Here is a 16,280-nt window from a genome sequence, read left to right on the forward strand (position 1 = left end):
GTCTTGCTCTGTGCCAGGCACCAGGCTGGAGTGCAGAGGCACAATCTCGGCTCACTGCAACCTCCGCCCGGGTTCAAGCAGTTTTCCTGCCTCAGCCTTCCCGAGTCGCTGGGACTACAGGCATGTGCCATCATAACCAGCTAATTTTTGTTTAGTAGAGTCAGTTTCATCATGTTCGCCAGGATGGTCTCGATCTCTTGACCTCGTGATCTGCCCCCCTGGGCCTCCCAAAGTGCTGGGATTACAGGTGTGAGCCACGGTGCCCTGCCTATCGTATGCATTTCTAAGGGTCCAGAACTTGGAACAGTGCCTAACAAAGAGTAGATGTTTCTTTTAGAGGTTTGCTGAATAGTCCCACAAGTGTGTAACTTTTATTTGATTATTGATTTGCTTGTGTATGAAAAAAGTTGGGCTTTGAGAAATGGAAAAGTTGAGTTCTACATTAGTGTAAGAAAAAGAGAATCTAAGGTCTTTTAGGCTGACTGACGGTGCCATGGACACCATGTTAACCTCTGTGACCTGCAGGGACACTCCGGATGAGTTCCTGGAAAATCTGAAGTAACTGGAAGACCAGGAAAAGAGGAAGAAATGATCGACCCCTGCAGGGTGCCTACTTAACTTTAAGAGATTCTCTATTGTTCTTTATTCCGGCCCCAATTGATAAGGCCATTGGACTTTGTAACTGACCTTGATCAACCTCATGATCCATACCCTATGGCCCCTTCCCAGCTTGCAAAAAACCGCCCTAAACAGTAACTTTCCACTGCCCACCCCAAACCTATAAAATGAACTCCTATCCCACCACCCTTTGCTGACGCCCTATTCAGCCTCAGTCCACCAGCACCCAGGAGAATAAACAGCCATGTTACTCACACAAAGCCTGTTTTGGGGGTCTCTTCATTCAGAGAGTGTGTTTTAACAGAGAATTCCTTGCTTTTTAGAAAAAAATGACCTAAAAAGTTAATTAACTAAAAGAATGAAACTACTGAACTAGACCAGAATTGGGCTTGTTTCCATATTGTATTGACCCAAACTTTAAATTTGTTCACACATCAGGCTGGACATGGTGACTCATGCCTGTAATCCCAGCACTTTGGGAGGCCGATCACCACAGGTCAGGAGTTCGAGACCAGCCTGACCACGAGGCGAAACCCTGTCTCTACCAAAAATGCAAAATTAGTCGGGCGTGGTGGCACACCCCTGTAATCCCAGCTACTTGGGAGCCTGAGGCAGGAGAATGGCTTGAACCCAGGAGGCAGAGGTTTCGGTGAGCCGAGATCGCACCATTGCACTCTAGCCTGGGCAACAAGAGCGAAACCCCGTCTCAAAAAAAAAAAAAAGAAAGAAAAAAAATTTGTTCACACATCCATACTTTTACCAATCTGGGTGTTAATTTTCTAGTCATGGTCCACAAAGCTGGATCGTAATCTAGTGTCTCCCTGGCTCTGGAGTTTTGTCTCTCATCTTTCTCTCATCTTTTTAGTAGCAACTACAAGTTAATTTTCCTAACATTGCTTTTATCTTGTCTCAAAATGTTTAGCAGCTCTCCAACATCTACTCTTTTAGTCTGGTATTCAAGTGACTCACAATCTTATCTTTTATTTACTTTTAAATATTTTGTAGAGACAGAGTCTCACCATGTTTCCCAGATGGTCTTGAATGCTTCAGCTCAAGCAATTCTCCTGCCTTGGCCTCCCAAAGTGTTGGGATTACAGGATGGTGAGGCTGAGCCCTTGAGGTGCCACACCCAGCCTCACACTCTTAACTTGCCTTTTCCAGCCTGTGTTTCATCAGTCTCTCAATCAAGTCCTTTGTCCTATCTCTTCTCAGCCTTTTGGCTAAGATCAAGTGAAGTCCTTTGTCCTTCCTTGTTGGTTAATGACACCCCACTGATTACACATCTAACTAAATTTACTCCAGTTCTTAAAATGCCTTCCCCCTTGCTTGTAGCCAGTCCAAATTATCTCATGGGGTAGTGCAAAAAGCACAAAACTTGGAGTTAGGAAACCTAGTTTCTATTTTTTTCAAAACCACCATGTTGGTTTTGACATGGGGAACTTGTGTCAATTACTTTTCTGGGACTGTTTCTTTATCTATATGATAATCGGGGAAAACAAAAGGGTTGTAAGTTCTTTCTCAGTTAAAAATTATGGTTTCTTTACCTTTCAGCATAGATTTTGTCATTAATTCAACAAATAGTTCCTGAGTGTTTTTTCTTTTTCTTTTTTTTTTTTTTTGAGACGGAGTTTCGCTCTTGTTACCCAGGCTGGAGTGCGATGGCGCAATCTCGGCTCACCGCAATCTCCGCCTCCTGGGTTCAGGCAATTCTCCTGCCTCAGCCTCCTGAGTAGCTGGGATTACAGGCACGCACCACCATGCCCAGCTGATTTTTTGTATTTTTAGTAGAGACGGGGTTTCACCATGTTGACCAGGATGATCTCGATCACTTGACCTCGTGATCCACCCGCCTCGGCCTCCCAAAGTACTGAGATTACAGGCGTGAGCCACCGCGCCCGGCCCAAGTGTTTTTTATGAGCAATAAATATCTGCTCTATGAAGCCAGCCTTAGCACCCACTACTTTATTCCTAACAGCTGCACTTGCTGACTCAAGTGCACTGATTGTCTATGCCGGTCATTATTTATATGTATTTTTATACCATATCATCTTAAATATAGTATTAGCTCCTTGTCAGTAGGGACTTATGCTTCTTCAGATCCTTGACAGATAAATTTCTCAGGCTTTGAAAACTATAACCAGAGAAACTTGCTGAAAAAAAATGCCGATTCCTTTGGAAACTTTTCATCAAGTAAGAAACAACAAAGAAAAAATGTTGATTCCCAAGTCTCCCAACTACTCCCTTCAAATTCTGATTAACTGGTAATCTACATGGTAACAAATACCATTATCACCACCCCATGATTCAGATTCAGGTGGTCCAGGAACCAAACTTTGAGAAAAAACTGCTCTGCAGTATATAGCACATTTTCTTGCTTACATTTAGCATGTGCTCAAAAATTATTTTTAAAAAAATCTGTTTTAATTCCAAGGGATAGGTACGCTTGCATTGACAAAGATCTAAAATAGAAAATGGCTCATGAGAAATGGGTGATTCTAAAATAGTCTGTCCGTATACAAAAAAATAATACCCGTGAAGAAAGAAAAAAATGGGAAATGCATAGGAAACCAAAAAGACTGCATAAGGTGGATCAGTTGCAAATGAAAAAGTCATTGGCTAAACCCTGTAACAATGGTGAAGGGAAGGCTAAATGTCAAAATGGGCTAATGGTTCTCAAAAAGCTGTTTTGCTAAGTTCAGAGAAAGTGTTCAGACTCCTGCTCAGTGCAGATGGAGACAAGAGTAAATCCTTCAGAATCCCATTTTGTTTCATTCTTTATTCCAAGAAAAGCAACCTTAAATAAAAAAGAACAGAGCTAACATCCTAAGGTGAGGATTAAAGAAAAAGAAGAAACAGTAACTTTGAGGAGATTAATATCTCTGGCTCTAGAATCATTTGTAGATTTAGGGTACACTGTTGGTAAGTAATTAAATGAGGAAATGTTTAATATAAGAGAAATATCAAGAATTTGCAAATGGTATATGTCCTGATTTTAAAAGAGGATGAAAAGTGATTCTGAAAACTATAGACTTGATCTTGAGCTCTTTAAGATTTTAGTACAGATTAATAAAAAGTTTATCAGCAATTGGAGATGAAAGATGAAAACTTTGAGCTAGTTTAGGTATACCAAGGACAATAATGCCAAACTACTTGTTTTCTTTTTTAAAACTAATATATCAATTATATATCATAGTTGTACGTATTTTGGGATACACGGTTATTTTGATACATATATATAATGTGTAATGATCAAATCAGGGTAATTGGGATATTTATCACCTCGAACACTTTTCTTTGTGCTGGCAACATTACAATTCTCCTTTTCTACCTATTTTGAAATATACAATAAATTGTTTGTTTTCTCTCAGAGCATCAGGAGATATCTATAGAAGTTGCTATAATTACCTCAGCAAGGCATTTGACAAACTAATGATATTCTTATGAATAAGTTGTTTGAAAAAAACAAATATTTCCTTAGGTAAATTCAGAGTTAGTGGACTCATATTTTTTCTCAAACATCATTAACACACTGGGACCTGTGGGGCTTTTTTTTGGTCGTTCAACAAATATTTATTGAACATTTTACTATGTATAAGAAACTGGTCTAGGTAGTGCCAATCCAGGAGCAAATAAGTCACAAAGTTGCTGCTCCCAAAGGTCTTAGTAGAGGGAGACATATAATAGATAAATAAATATATTCTGTCGGATGGTGGCTAGAAAAAGAAAACAAAAAGCAGGTTAAGGGGTTTTTAAAAAAGTATAATGGGGTATGTTTCTTTTATAGGCTGGGCAGAGAGGCCAGTAGGATCTGGTGATAACTGGGCAAGGATCTGCTGTGTAATTAGCTGTGTAATTGTCCAGGGGAACAATATTCCAGGCAGCAGGACAGCAAGCTTATGGGACCAGAGACGGAAGCATGCGTGGCTAAGAGACCATATAGTAGGCAGATAGTGGCCCCGAAAGATGTCCATGTCCACATGCCTGAAACCTGCAAATCTGTTATATTATGTGGCAAAGAAACTGCAGATGGAAATGGTGTTTCAGGCCTTAAGATAAAGAGATTATCCTAGAGTATCCGGGTGGGTCCAATCTAGTCATATGAGCCTTTAAAAGCAAATAACTTTTTATGGCTGCAACAAGAGAGATTCAGCTGAAGGGAAAAATCAGCAAGATTCCAAATATGAGGACAGCAGGCACTGTTGCTGGCTCTGAGATATAAGGGCCCATGAGCAAGGACTGTCCTCTGGGAGATAAGGGCGGGCCCTAGCTGACACCAGTGAGGAAACAAGGACCTCAGTCCTGCAAACTGAAGGCACTGGATTCCACCAACAGAGGAAACAGTCAAGACAGCTCAGACTTCACAACTACAGAACTGTGAGATAATACATTTATGTTGCTTTAAGCTGCTACGGGGGTGGCAATTTGTGGTCATTTGTTATGGAAGCAATAGAAAACTAATACAGACTATGAGACTGGATTGAAATGAGAGGGGAGTATGGCAGGAGGTGAAGCAAGAGAGGGAGAAAGCATGGGCTGGGGGAAGAAAGGAAATGAGCAGTCAGCTACTGTGGGGCTTAGTAGACACTGTGAGACCTTGGTCTTTTACTGTGGGTGAAATGAGGGGCCCATGGAGGTTTGGGGCAGAGGCATGACAAAATCAGCCTTACATGATAAAATGATCACTGTGAACTACGCTGTGTAGAATGCAGTTAGACAAATGTTATAATCATTCATACGACAGCTTGAACTGGAAAAGTTGTAATGGAGATAGGAATGGTCGGATTCTGGATACATTGGGTTGAACCATTTAAAATTGCTACTTGAGTGTCTCAAAAAGAGTTGAAAATCAGGTTGAACCAAGAGGATTCGCTCAGGGATAGCTTATGGGGTATTGGGGGAGGAGGGGTGTCATTGTTGGCTCCAAAATTTTTGGTCCAAGCCATAGGGAAAAAAGATATGAAATAACAAAGAGGAGTAGCAAGTTTAGTAGGAGTTGAGGGACAGGGGCAAACACTTGTTTATCTTGGGACATGTTATGTATAAAATGCCTATCAGCTATCCGAGTAGAGATGTCCATTATATTGTTAGATACACAAGTTTGAAGTTCAGAGGATTATCTGGAGCTGGAATGGATTAATTAGGGAGTCTTCTGACACAGGCAGTAGTCAAAACCATGGGATATGTTCAAACATGGAGGAAATGAATGTAAAGAAGAGAAGAGGCCGAGCATGGTGGCTCACGCCTGTAATACCAGCACTTTGGGAAACTGAGGCGGACAGATCTTGAGGTCAGGAGATCAAGATCATCCTGACTACCATGGCGAAACACTGTTTCTGCTAAAAATACAAAAAAAAAAATAGCCAGGTGTGGTGGCGTGCACCTGTAGTCCTAGCTACTCAGGAGGTTGAGGCAGGAGAATCACTTGAAACCCAGAGGTGGAGGTTGCAGTGAGCGGAGATAGTGCAACTACACTCCAGCCTGGGCGACAGAGCGAGACTCTGTCTCAAAAAGAGGAGAGAGAGAGAGAGAGAGAAAGAAAGAGAGAGAGAGTGGCGCTGCCTCTGGGCTTAACTATTTTTGAAAGTCTCTCTTATATTACTTTTTTTTTTCTGATTGGTGAATACAAATATATCAGTAATCACACAAACTAAAATATTGTTTAAAACATTTAGTTATGTATTTAATGAATTATATGCCTATAAAACAATAAAACTGAATAAAAAAATACATTACAGAAATAAAGAGTCTAGAATAAATCAATACTTCCAAAATAAAGAGTCATCACTTCAGTTGGGTGTAGTGGCTCCCACCTGTAATCTCAGCACTTTGGGAGGCAAGGTAGGTGGACGGCTTGAGCCCAGGTGTTCAGGAACAGCCTAGGCAGCATGGTAAAACCGCATCTCTACAAAAAAATAAATAAATAAAATACAAAAATTAGCTGTGCATGTTGGCACATGCATGCAGTCCCAGCTACTCAGGAGGCTGAGGTGAGAGGATTGCCTGAGCTAGGTGACACAGTGAGACCCTGTCTCAAAAAAAAAAAAGTCATCACTTAATTTTAGATATTCCAAATTAAACAGATTATATACTTGAGACTGCCCAGCGAAATTAGCATAAGCTACACACCCATATTGAAGGACTAGTGAATATATTCTCCCAATAGTTGTTGCTCTGAAACATTTTAGTGTCTTTCTATATTACATTTTTTTCTCCTTCCCCCATATTACATTTTTATATTGCACCTTTTTATACTACTTTTATGTTGAACATTCAGTGAGCAAAATTATTCTCCCTTTTTGGTTCCTTAGCTCCATGATAGTTCAATATTTATAAGTCTGCAATTACAAATAAAAACAAAACAAAACAAAACAAAATCACCAACCTAACAAGTTCATTCTACTCTTTCTTTCCTTCCATACATAATACCTCCATTGTGTTTTGGTTGTTGCTAATGATACAGGTCATGGTTAGTTTATTAGTCTCACTTTTCCTTCTGAAAAAAAAGTTACTTGTGAGCACATTAAACTAGGATGAAAACACTGGTAAAAAATTTTCTGTCATAAATCTCTTTTCATGTTCCCCTGAAATAAAAAATATACATATATGCATTATATATAGGTACAGATATGTCTTTTTGTGTCACAAAAAGCATTGTAACTTCCTACAAGGTAAAGAAAAACCTGACCTGCTGCAATTTCCTACTACCACTTTTATAAGCACATAATTACAAACTATTTTGCCAACCACATCACAAACATTATTAATGTACTAACTATAGGCCAAGTTTTAGCTCCTCCTGGGCTGGGGTGGGGTGGGAACATGATCTTTATTGTAACATTTTATTGGGTCATCTGCTGACAAAGCAGAATTTAAAAGCCTACCCATAATCACCCTAATTAAGCCATCAAGTGTCAGGACTTGCTGTGTGAATCTGATTAATTCTAGCCATCTCTGTGGTGCAACTGATGTTGTCCGCATTAAAGGAATGACTCTGCCTCAAAAGCAATTACTTTATGTTTATGCATTCTCCCTTTCCACCAGCCTGCATCAGAAAATTAGAAAGAAGGTTTGCAATGATGCCCTCATAAGTCTGTGAAACTTCCTTTCAGCTGGGGCCTCAATCACATACAAATCCTTTTATATACCTACACTATTTGCCTTTATACTTTTATGTGGTATTTAATTCATAATACAACTTGTAATGTGTAAAGTAGATCGCTCACATATGTCTTAGTCTGTTTGTGCTACCACAAGAAAATACTTGGAACTGGGTCATTTATAAAGAGCAGAAATTTATTTCTCACATTTCTGGAGACTGGGAAGTCCAAGATCAAGTTGCAAGCAGGTTGTATTATCTGGTGAGAGGCACATCCTCCAGAGAAGAGGAATGATGTGTCCTCACATGGCAGAAGGCAAGTGGGATGAACAGCCTCTATCAAGCCCTTTTATAAGGCCACCTAATCCTGTTCACGAGAGAGGAGCCCTCATGGCCTAATTACCTTCTAAAGGTCCCATCTCTTGGTACTATTGATCTCATCAGCAACACCTGAATTTTGCAGGGGTCACATTAATTTATAGCAGTATCTTTGACTGGATTGTGAGCAATTTATTGTTCCTCTTTTGATCCTTTCTAATGTGTGCACTGTTCCCAGTGCTCTAGCACAAATATCTGACATGGTTATGCAGCAGATGCTCCTGAAAACAAACCTCGAATCCTCCTTCCCCTGTCCCCACCCCATCCTCACTACCACACAATTGACTGAAAAGAGCAAAGAAAAAATAAAAGCAAGGTAATTTGTTTTCTTAATAAGAACATGCTTCATGTTGTTCACTAGGGGATTTATGTTTTTAAACCTATTTATCATCATGCCTGTAAGAAAATGCTATTAAATGAAGGTTGTTGTGATGGTTGATTTGACGTGTCAGCTTGGCTAAACTATGGTGCCCACATCCAGACTGCTAGATGTAGATGTGCTTAATATTTATGCTCCGTTGACTTTAGGTAAAGGAGATTACCCTGAATAACGTGGGTGGATTTCAATCAGTTGAACAGATTAAGAGCAAAAACTGAGGTTTCTTGGAGAAGAAATTCTGCCTCAAAACCATAACATGAAAATTTTGCCAATGGATTTTGGGTTTAAGACTGTAACTTCAACTCTTGCCTGAGTTTCCAGCCTGCCAGCTTGCCCTATAGATTTTGAACTTGCTAGCTCCCACAATTGCATGAGCCAATTGTTTAAAATAAATGTTTCCTCTCTCTCTTTTTTAAAAAAAATTATTTATTTTTTTCCTCTCTCTGCCTCCTATTGGTTCTGACTCTAGAGGACCCTGATTAATGCAGTTGTATTTCAAGCAGTTCTTTTACAATATTTCTGAATCTTTTGCTAATTGAATACAGGCATACCTTGTTTTATTGCCCGTCACTTAATTGCAACTTGCAAATATTGCATTTTTTTTTTTTTACAAATTGAAGATTTTGGCAACCTTGTGTCAAGCAAGTGTATAAGCATGATTTTTCCAACAGTTTGTGATCACTTTGTGTCTCTGGGTCACATTTTGGTAATGACAATATTTCAAACTTTTTCAAAATTAATATATCTGTTAAAGTGATTTGTGATAGTGATCTTTGACATTACTATTTTAATTGTTAGGAGGTGCCATGAACCACACCCATATAAGACAGTGAACTTAATTGATAAATGTTACATGTGTTCTGACTGCTCTACTGACCTTGCCATTTCACTGTCTCTCTCCCTTTCCTTGGGCTTCTCTATATTGAAACACAACAACATTGAAATTAGGCCAATTAATAACCCTACAACAGCCTCCAAGTGTTCAAGTGAAAATAATCAAACATCTCTCATTTTAAATCAAGAGCTAGAAATGGGCTGGGCATGCAGGGCATGGTGGCTCATGCCTGTAATCCCAGCACTTTGGGAGGCCAAGGCAGGTGGATCACAAGGCCAGGAGTTCGAGAACAGCCTGGCCAAGATGGTGAAAACCCCCCTATAATAAAAATATAAAAATTAGCTGGGCTTGGTGGCCAGTGCCTGTAATCCTAGCTACTCAGGAGGCTGAGGCAGGAGAATCGCTTGAACCCGAGAGGCAGAGGTTGCAGTGGGCTGAGATTGCGCCATTGTACTCCTGCCTGGGTGACAGAGAGAGACTCCATCTCAGAAAAAAAAGAAAAAAAAAAGGGCTAGAGATGATTAAGTTTAGTAAGGACGGCAAAAGTCAGTCGATACAGGCTAAAAGGTAGGGCTTTTGTGCCAGTCAGCCAAGTTGTGAATACAAAAGAAAAGTTCTGAAGAAAATTAAAAGTGCTACTCCGGGGAATACACAAATGATAAGATAGTATGATATTGCTGATATGGAGAAAGTTTTAGTTTCTGGATGGAAAATCAAACCAGTCACAACATTCCCTTAAGCCAAAGCCTAATCCAGAGCAAGGCCCTAACTCTCTTCAATTCTACCAAGGTTGAGAGAGGTTAGGCAGCTGCAGAAGGAAAGCTGGAAGCTATCAGAGGCTGGTCCATGAGGTTTAGGGAAAAAGGCCATCTCCATAACAAAAAAGTGCAAGGTGAAGCCGCAAATGTTGATGGAGAAACTGAAGCAATTTATGCAGAAGATCTAGCTAAGAACATGGATGAAGGTGACTACACTAAACAACATCACAGATTTTCCATGGAAACAAAGCAACCTTATAATGGAAGGAGATGCCATCTAGGCCTTCATAGCTAGAGAGGAGAAGTCAAAGTCAATGCCTAGCTTCAGAAAGTATAGCCTGACTCTCTGACTCTCTCTCTCTTTTTTTTTGAGACAGAGCCTTGCTCTGTCGCCCAGGCTGCCAGACTAGAGTGCAATGTGTTAACTTGGCTCATTGCAACCTCCATCTCCCAGGCTCAAGCGAATCTCCTGCCTCAGTCTCCTGAGTAGCTGGGATTACAGGCATGCACCACCACGCCCAGCTAATTTTTATATTTTTAGTAGAGACGGGGTTTCACCATGTTGGTCAGGCTGGTCTTGAACTCTTGGCTTCAAGTGATCCACCCTCTTTGGCCTCCCAAAGTGCTGGGATTACAGGCTTACGCCATTGTGCCTAGCCTGGCTGACTTTCTTAATAGGGGATAATGCAGCTGGTGACTTTAAGTTGAAGTCAGTGGTCATTTATCATTCTGAAAACCCTAGGGCTCTTAAGAATTATGTTAAATATTCTCTGCATTATATTCTAGAAATAAAACAGCAAAGCGTAGATGACAGCCATCCGTTTACAGCATGGTTTACTGAATATTTTAGGCCTACTGTTGTGACCTATTGTTCAGAAAAAAAGTTTCCTCTTAAAATATTACTACTCACTGACAATTTACGTAGTCACCCAAGAGCTCTGATGGATATGTACAAGGAGATTAATGTTGTTTCGTGCCCTCTAACACAACATCCATTGTACAGCCCACAGACTAAGGGATAATTTAGAATGTCAAGTCTTATTGTTTAGGAAATACATTCATGGCCAGGTGCAGTAGCTTATGCCTGTAATCCTAGTACTTTGTGAGGCTGAAGTGGGCAGATCATAAGGTCAGGAGTTCGAGACCAGCATATTGGACATGATGAAACCCCCTCTCTACTAAAAATACAAAAATTAGCCGGGTGTGGTGGCTCACACCTGTAATACTGGCACTTTGGGAGGCTGAGGCAGGTGGATCACCTGAGGTCAGCAGTCTGAGACCAGCCTGGCCAACATGGTGAAATACTATCTCTTTAAAAAAAAATTTTTTTTAAAAAAGAAAAAAAAATACAAAAATTAGCCAGGTGTGGTGGTGCATGCCTGTAGTGCTGGCTACTCAGTAGGCTGAGGCAGAAGGATCACTCGAACTTGGGAGGCTGAGGTTGCAGTGAGACGAGATTGCACCACTGCACTCCAGCCTGGGTGACAAAGTGAGACTCCATCTCAAAAAAAAAAAAAAAAAAACCCAAAAAACAAACCAAAAAAACCCGCCAGGCACTTTTTTTTGGAGAAAAAAAAGGGATACATGTATAAGGCTATAGCTGCCATAGATAGTGATTTCTCTGATCGCTCTGAGCAAAGTAAATAGAAAACCTACGGAAAGGGTTTACTATTCTTGATGCCATTAACAACATAAGCAAGTCATAGGAGAAAGTCAAAATATTAACATTAATAGAAGTTTGGAAGAAGCTGATTCCAACCATCATGAATGACATTGAGGGATTCAAGAATTCAGTGGAGGAGGAAACTGCAGATGGGGTAGATATAGCAAGAAAATTAGAAGTAGACCCTGAAGATGTGGCCGAATTGGTGTGATTTAATGATAAAATCTGAACGAATGAGGAGTGTCTCCTGTTGTCCAGGCTGAAGTCCAGTGGTGTGATCATGGCTTACTACAGCCTTCAACTCCTTGGACTCAAGCCATCCCTCCCAAGTTGCTGGGATCACACGTGTGAATGACGGTGCCTGGCTACGAAATGGTGTTTTGAGATGGAATCTACTCTTGGTGAAGATGCTGTGAACATTGTTGAAATGACAACATAGAATTTAGAATATTACATAAACTTAGTTGATAAAGCAGCAGCAGGGTTTGAGAAGATGGACTCCCATTTTGAAAGAAGTTCTACTGTGAGTAAAATGCTACCAAACAGCATCACAAGCTGCCAGAGAAATCTTTCATGAAAAGAAGAGTCAATCAATGCAGTAAACTTCGCGATTGTCCTATTTTTAAAAATTGCCACAGGCACCTTAACCTTCATCACCTGCCACACTGATCAGTTAGCAGTCACCAACATTGAGGCAAGACCCTCCACTAGCAGAGAGATTAGGACTCCCTGAAGGCTCAGATTATTATTAGTATTTTTTAGCAATAAAACATGTTTTAATTAAATACTTTTTAGACACAATGCTACTGCACACTTAATAGACTACAAGTAGTGTAAACATAACTGTAATATGCATAGGAAATCAAAATGTGTGGGACTCGCTTTAGTGCAATATTCAGTTAATCGCGGTGGTTCAGAACTAAACCCGCAGTATCTCTGAGGTTTGCCAGAATACCTATATTTTTAATTTTGTTGCACTACAATAAATATAGGAGTTTATACATTACTCACTAATAAAAGTAAGTTTCTCTGCTGACATGGAGGAGAGTATTGTCAAAGAAACCCAACAACAATGGCACCTCTCCTGCCAAGCAGGGAAATTTTACACCAGGGATCTCCAATATGAAGCTCAACCTTAAGCCTAGAGTGTCTGGCCCACTGAGAGTTATAATGTATACATCACCCTAACATAGTTCACATAAATCTTAACCAATCAATAATATGAAAAGTTTGATCAAAACATTTTCTTCTGAAAAAGATAAGCCACGTTTGAGGCCTCTTTGAGGCAGGGAGGAGAGTTTCCACAGTTAATGCAACTCAAAATAGGAGGTTGGTATGCCCAGTTTCCATCGCCTCATTTATCACGAGAGTTTGTGTTTTGACTTTTGGAAGTCAGTTTTATTGCATGATATAATGGACAAAATAATGAAGATTGCAAATTTTCTTTATGCTTATTTTTTTAACCACTGCTGCTTTATGGATAGTTAAGAAGCTAACGCAACAGAAGTAGATTTAGTTTATTTTAATTTAGTTACGTGGCTAAGTCCTATAAATTTTTGAAGAAATGTGTTGAAGTGTTCTTAAAATTATGGAGTCTTAGATCCTACTTGCTAGACTTCCAAAGGCCCCAAAAGGCTGCACATACTTTTCTTTGATGTTACATAACATAATGTAACATCCTCTATGTCATACACCAGTTTCTCTACATAGCTGATGCAACTAACATAATACAAAATCCTCTGTGTCCATTATAAAAGTAATTGTTTTGTATTCAGATTCAAACTTGACAAGTGAATTGAGAAGATGGTACCCAAGACTTGTTTATTTTTTTTCTTTTCATTTCTTTTTGAGATAGTGTCTTGCTCTGCTGCTCAGGCTGAAGTGCAGTGGCACGATGACCTCAGCTCACTGCAACCTCCACCTCCCAGGTTCAACTCATTCTCCTGCCTCAGCCTCCTGAGCAGCTGGGATAACAGGTGCGTACCACCACACCTGGCTAATTGTTGTATTTTTAGTAGAAATAGGGTTTCACCATTTTGGGCAGGCTGGTTTTGAATTCCTGGCCTCAGGTGATCCACTTGCCTCAGCCTCCCAAAGAGCTGGAATTACAGGTGTGAGCCACCATGCCCCGCCAACTATTTTGTTTTTAATGCTGAACTCTTGAGCTCAAAGAATTTTAAAGTCACATAGTTATTTAGAGAAAATAAGTCCTGATTTTGAAAGCTATTTCACAGATTTTGTTGGCTCTAAGTTGTATTCTCTGCAACTTTGAGATACAACCACAGGACGTGTGTGATGATTCCTGTGATTATAAAGCCCCAGACCTATTAGAATGGCTCAATTTCATAAGAAACCACTTGTGCTAAAACAAACTACACCATTAACACACAATAGAAGTGAATATCCTCTTTTTTTTTTTTTTTTTTTTTGAGACGGAGTTTCGCTCTTGTTACCCAGGCTGGAGTGCAATGGCACAATCTCGGCTCACCGCAACCTCCGTCTCCTGGGTTCAGGCAATTCTCCTGCCTCAGCCTCCTGAGTAGCTGGGATTACAGGCACGTGCCACGATGCCCAGCTAATTTTTTGTATTTTTAGTAGAGACGGGGTTTCACCATGTTGACCAGGATGGTCTCGATCTCTTGACCTCGTGATCCACCCGCCTCGGCCTCCCAAAGTGCTGGGATTACAGGCTTGAGCCACCGCGCCCAGCATAATTTTTATTTTTTAAAGACAGGGTTTCACCATGTTGGTCAGGCAGGTCTTGAACTCACGACCTCAGGTGATCCACCCGCCTTGGCCTCCAAAGTGCTTGGATTACAGGCATGAGCCACCATGCCTGGTCAGAAGTGAATATCTTAAGGTTAGCTGTGAAATGGAAATACATATTAATCTGTATACTAGTTCCCTCTTATCCCTGGTTTCATTTTCCCCAGTTTTAGTTACCAGTGATTCGGTGCAATAAGATATTTTGAGAGAGCGAGAGCATACATTCACATAACTTTTATTACTGTAATAATTTTTCTGTGTTATTATAATTATTGTTAATCTCTTACTCTTTCTAATTTATAAATTATATATAGGGTTTGGCTAGGTGTGGTGGCTCACGCCTGTCATCCCAGCACTTTGGGAGGCTGAAGCCGGCAGTCTCTACTAAAAATACAAATATTAGCTGAGTGTGGTGATGGACACCTGTAATCCCAGGTACTCGGGAGGCTGAGGTGGGAGAATTGCTTGAACCCAGGAGGCGGAGGTTGCAGTGAGCTGAGATCATGCCATTGCACTCCAGCCTGGGCAACAAGAGCAAAACCCTGTTTCAAAAAAAAAAAAAAAATTATATATAGGGTTTGGTACCACGTGGTTTCAGACATCCACTGAGGGTGGATACTACCGTGGATAAGGTGGAACTACTGTAATTATTTACATCAATTCTGCTCCTGTCTTATTCCAGAATGCCATCTCAGAATACTATAGACTGTGCCTTAAACAACATAAATTTCTTACAGTTTGGAGGTGGGGAAGTTAAAGATCAAGGTGCCAGCAGATCCGGTGTCTGGTGAGGGTATGCTTTGCGGTTTGCTGTCTTCTCCTTGTATCCTCACCTGGCAAGAGAGCAGAGAGAATGATCATCTCTTTCTTGTATCTCTACTTATAAGGGCACTAATCCCATTCATGAAAGTTCCACCCTCATGACCTATCTCCCAAAGGCCCCACCTCCAAATACTATCACATTGGGGATTTAGTCTCCAACGTAGGAATATTTCGAGGGACACAAATATTGAGTTCATAGCAGCTCTTCTCTTCCATTCCCATAGAGAGGAGGGCTCTGCCTTGACAAACCAATTCATTTGTGATTTTGTGATTCCAACTCAGAAGGAAAGAGAGCTGGGGCAAAGCATCTGAAGCACACAGCCAGGGTTGGAGAAGAGTAGGGCAAGTTTTAAAAGAGACACAAAAACAACTACTGTGTGTGCAAGAGAAGTGGATGACAGAAAAAGTGTTTAAGATATACTGTTTGCTTTGTGTCTATTTCACTGTGTTCAGCTATGAACACTGTCTTACTGTGTTGCCCAGGCTGGAGTGCCATGACGTCATAGCTCTCTGCAGCCTCAATTTCCTGGGCTCAGGTGATTGTCTCACCCCAGCGTCCAGAGTATCTGAGACTGCAAGTGCGTGCCACCACGCCTATTTGCGGATATTTTGTAGAAATGGGTTTCATGATGTTGGCTGGGTTGGTCTTGAATTCCTGGGCTCAAGCGATCTTTCCTCCTTGGCCTCCTGAAGTGCTGGGATTATAAGCATGAGCTACAGTGAGCAGCCTGAGAATTTTTTGAAAGTCATTTTGAAACTCGGTTTCAAGTTCTTGCCTGTGTCTTTTGAATATGGCACTACTTTAAGACTGGAAAATGTGGATCATAGATTTATAAATACTACACAAAATACTAATCACAAACTACAGAAATTTCTGGATGAATTTTGAGTAATGTGGGTGGTTACCTAGCTATTTTACGAAACTGCAGAATTAAAGGCCTTGATTTGTAAAAATAACCTCATCA

General features: G+C 40.5%; 1 long non-coding RNA gene across 1 annotated transcript in view; it reads right to left on the reverse strand.

The window, feature by feature from the left end:
- The window catches only part of LOC116550953, a 30,182-nt gene that overhangs the window by 11,359 nt on the left and 2,543 nt on the right, over positions 1-16,280 (reverse strand). Inside the window, exon 2 of the long non-coding RNA XR_004268634.1 lies at positions 15,229-15,326. This is a non-coding gene — a long non-coding RNA (uncharacterized LOC116550953). The remainder of the gene's footprint in view (positions 1-15,228; positions 15,327-16,280) is intronic.

This window comes from Sapajus apella, unplaced genomic scaffold, assembly GCF_009761245.1.
Source record: "Sapajus apella isolate SASKATOON/1434 unplaced genomic scaffold, GSC_monkey_1.0 scaffold8, whole genome shotgun sequence".
Taxonomy (NCBI): Eukaryota; Metazoa; Chordata; class Mammalia; order Primates; family Cebidae; genus Sapajus; species Sapajus apella.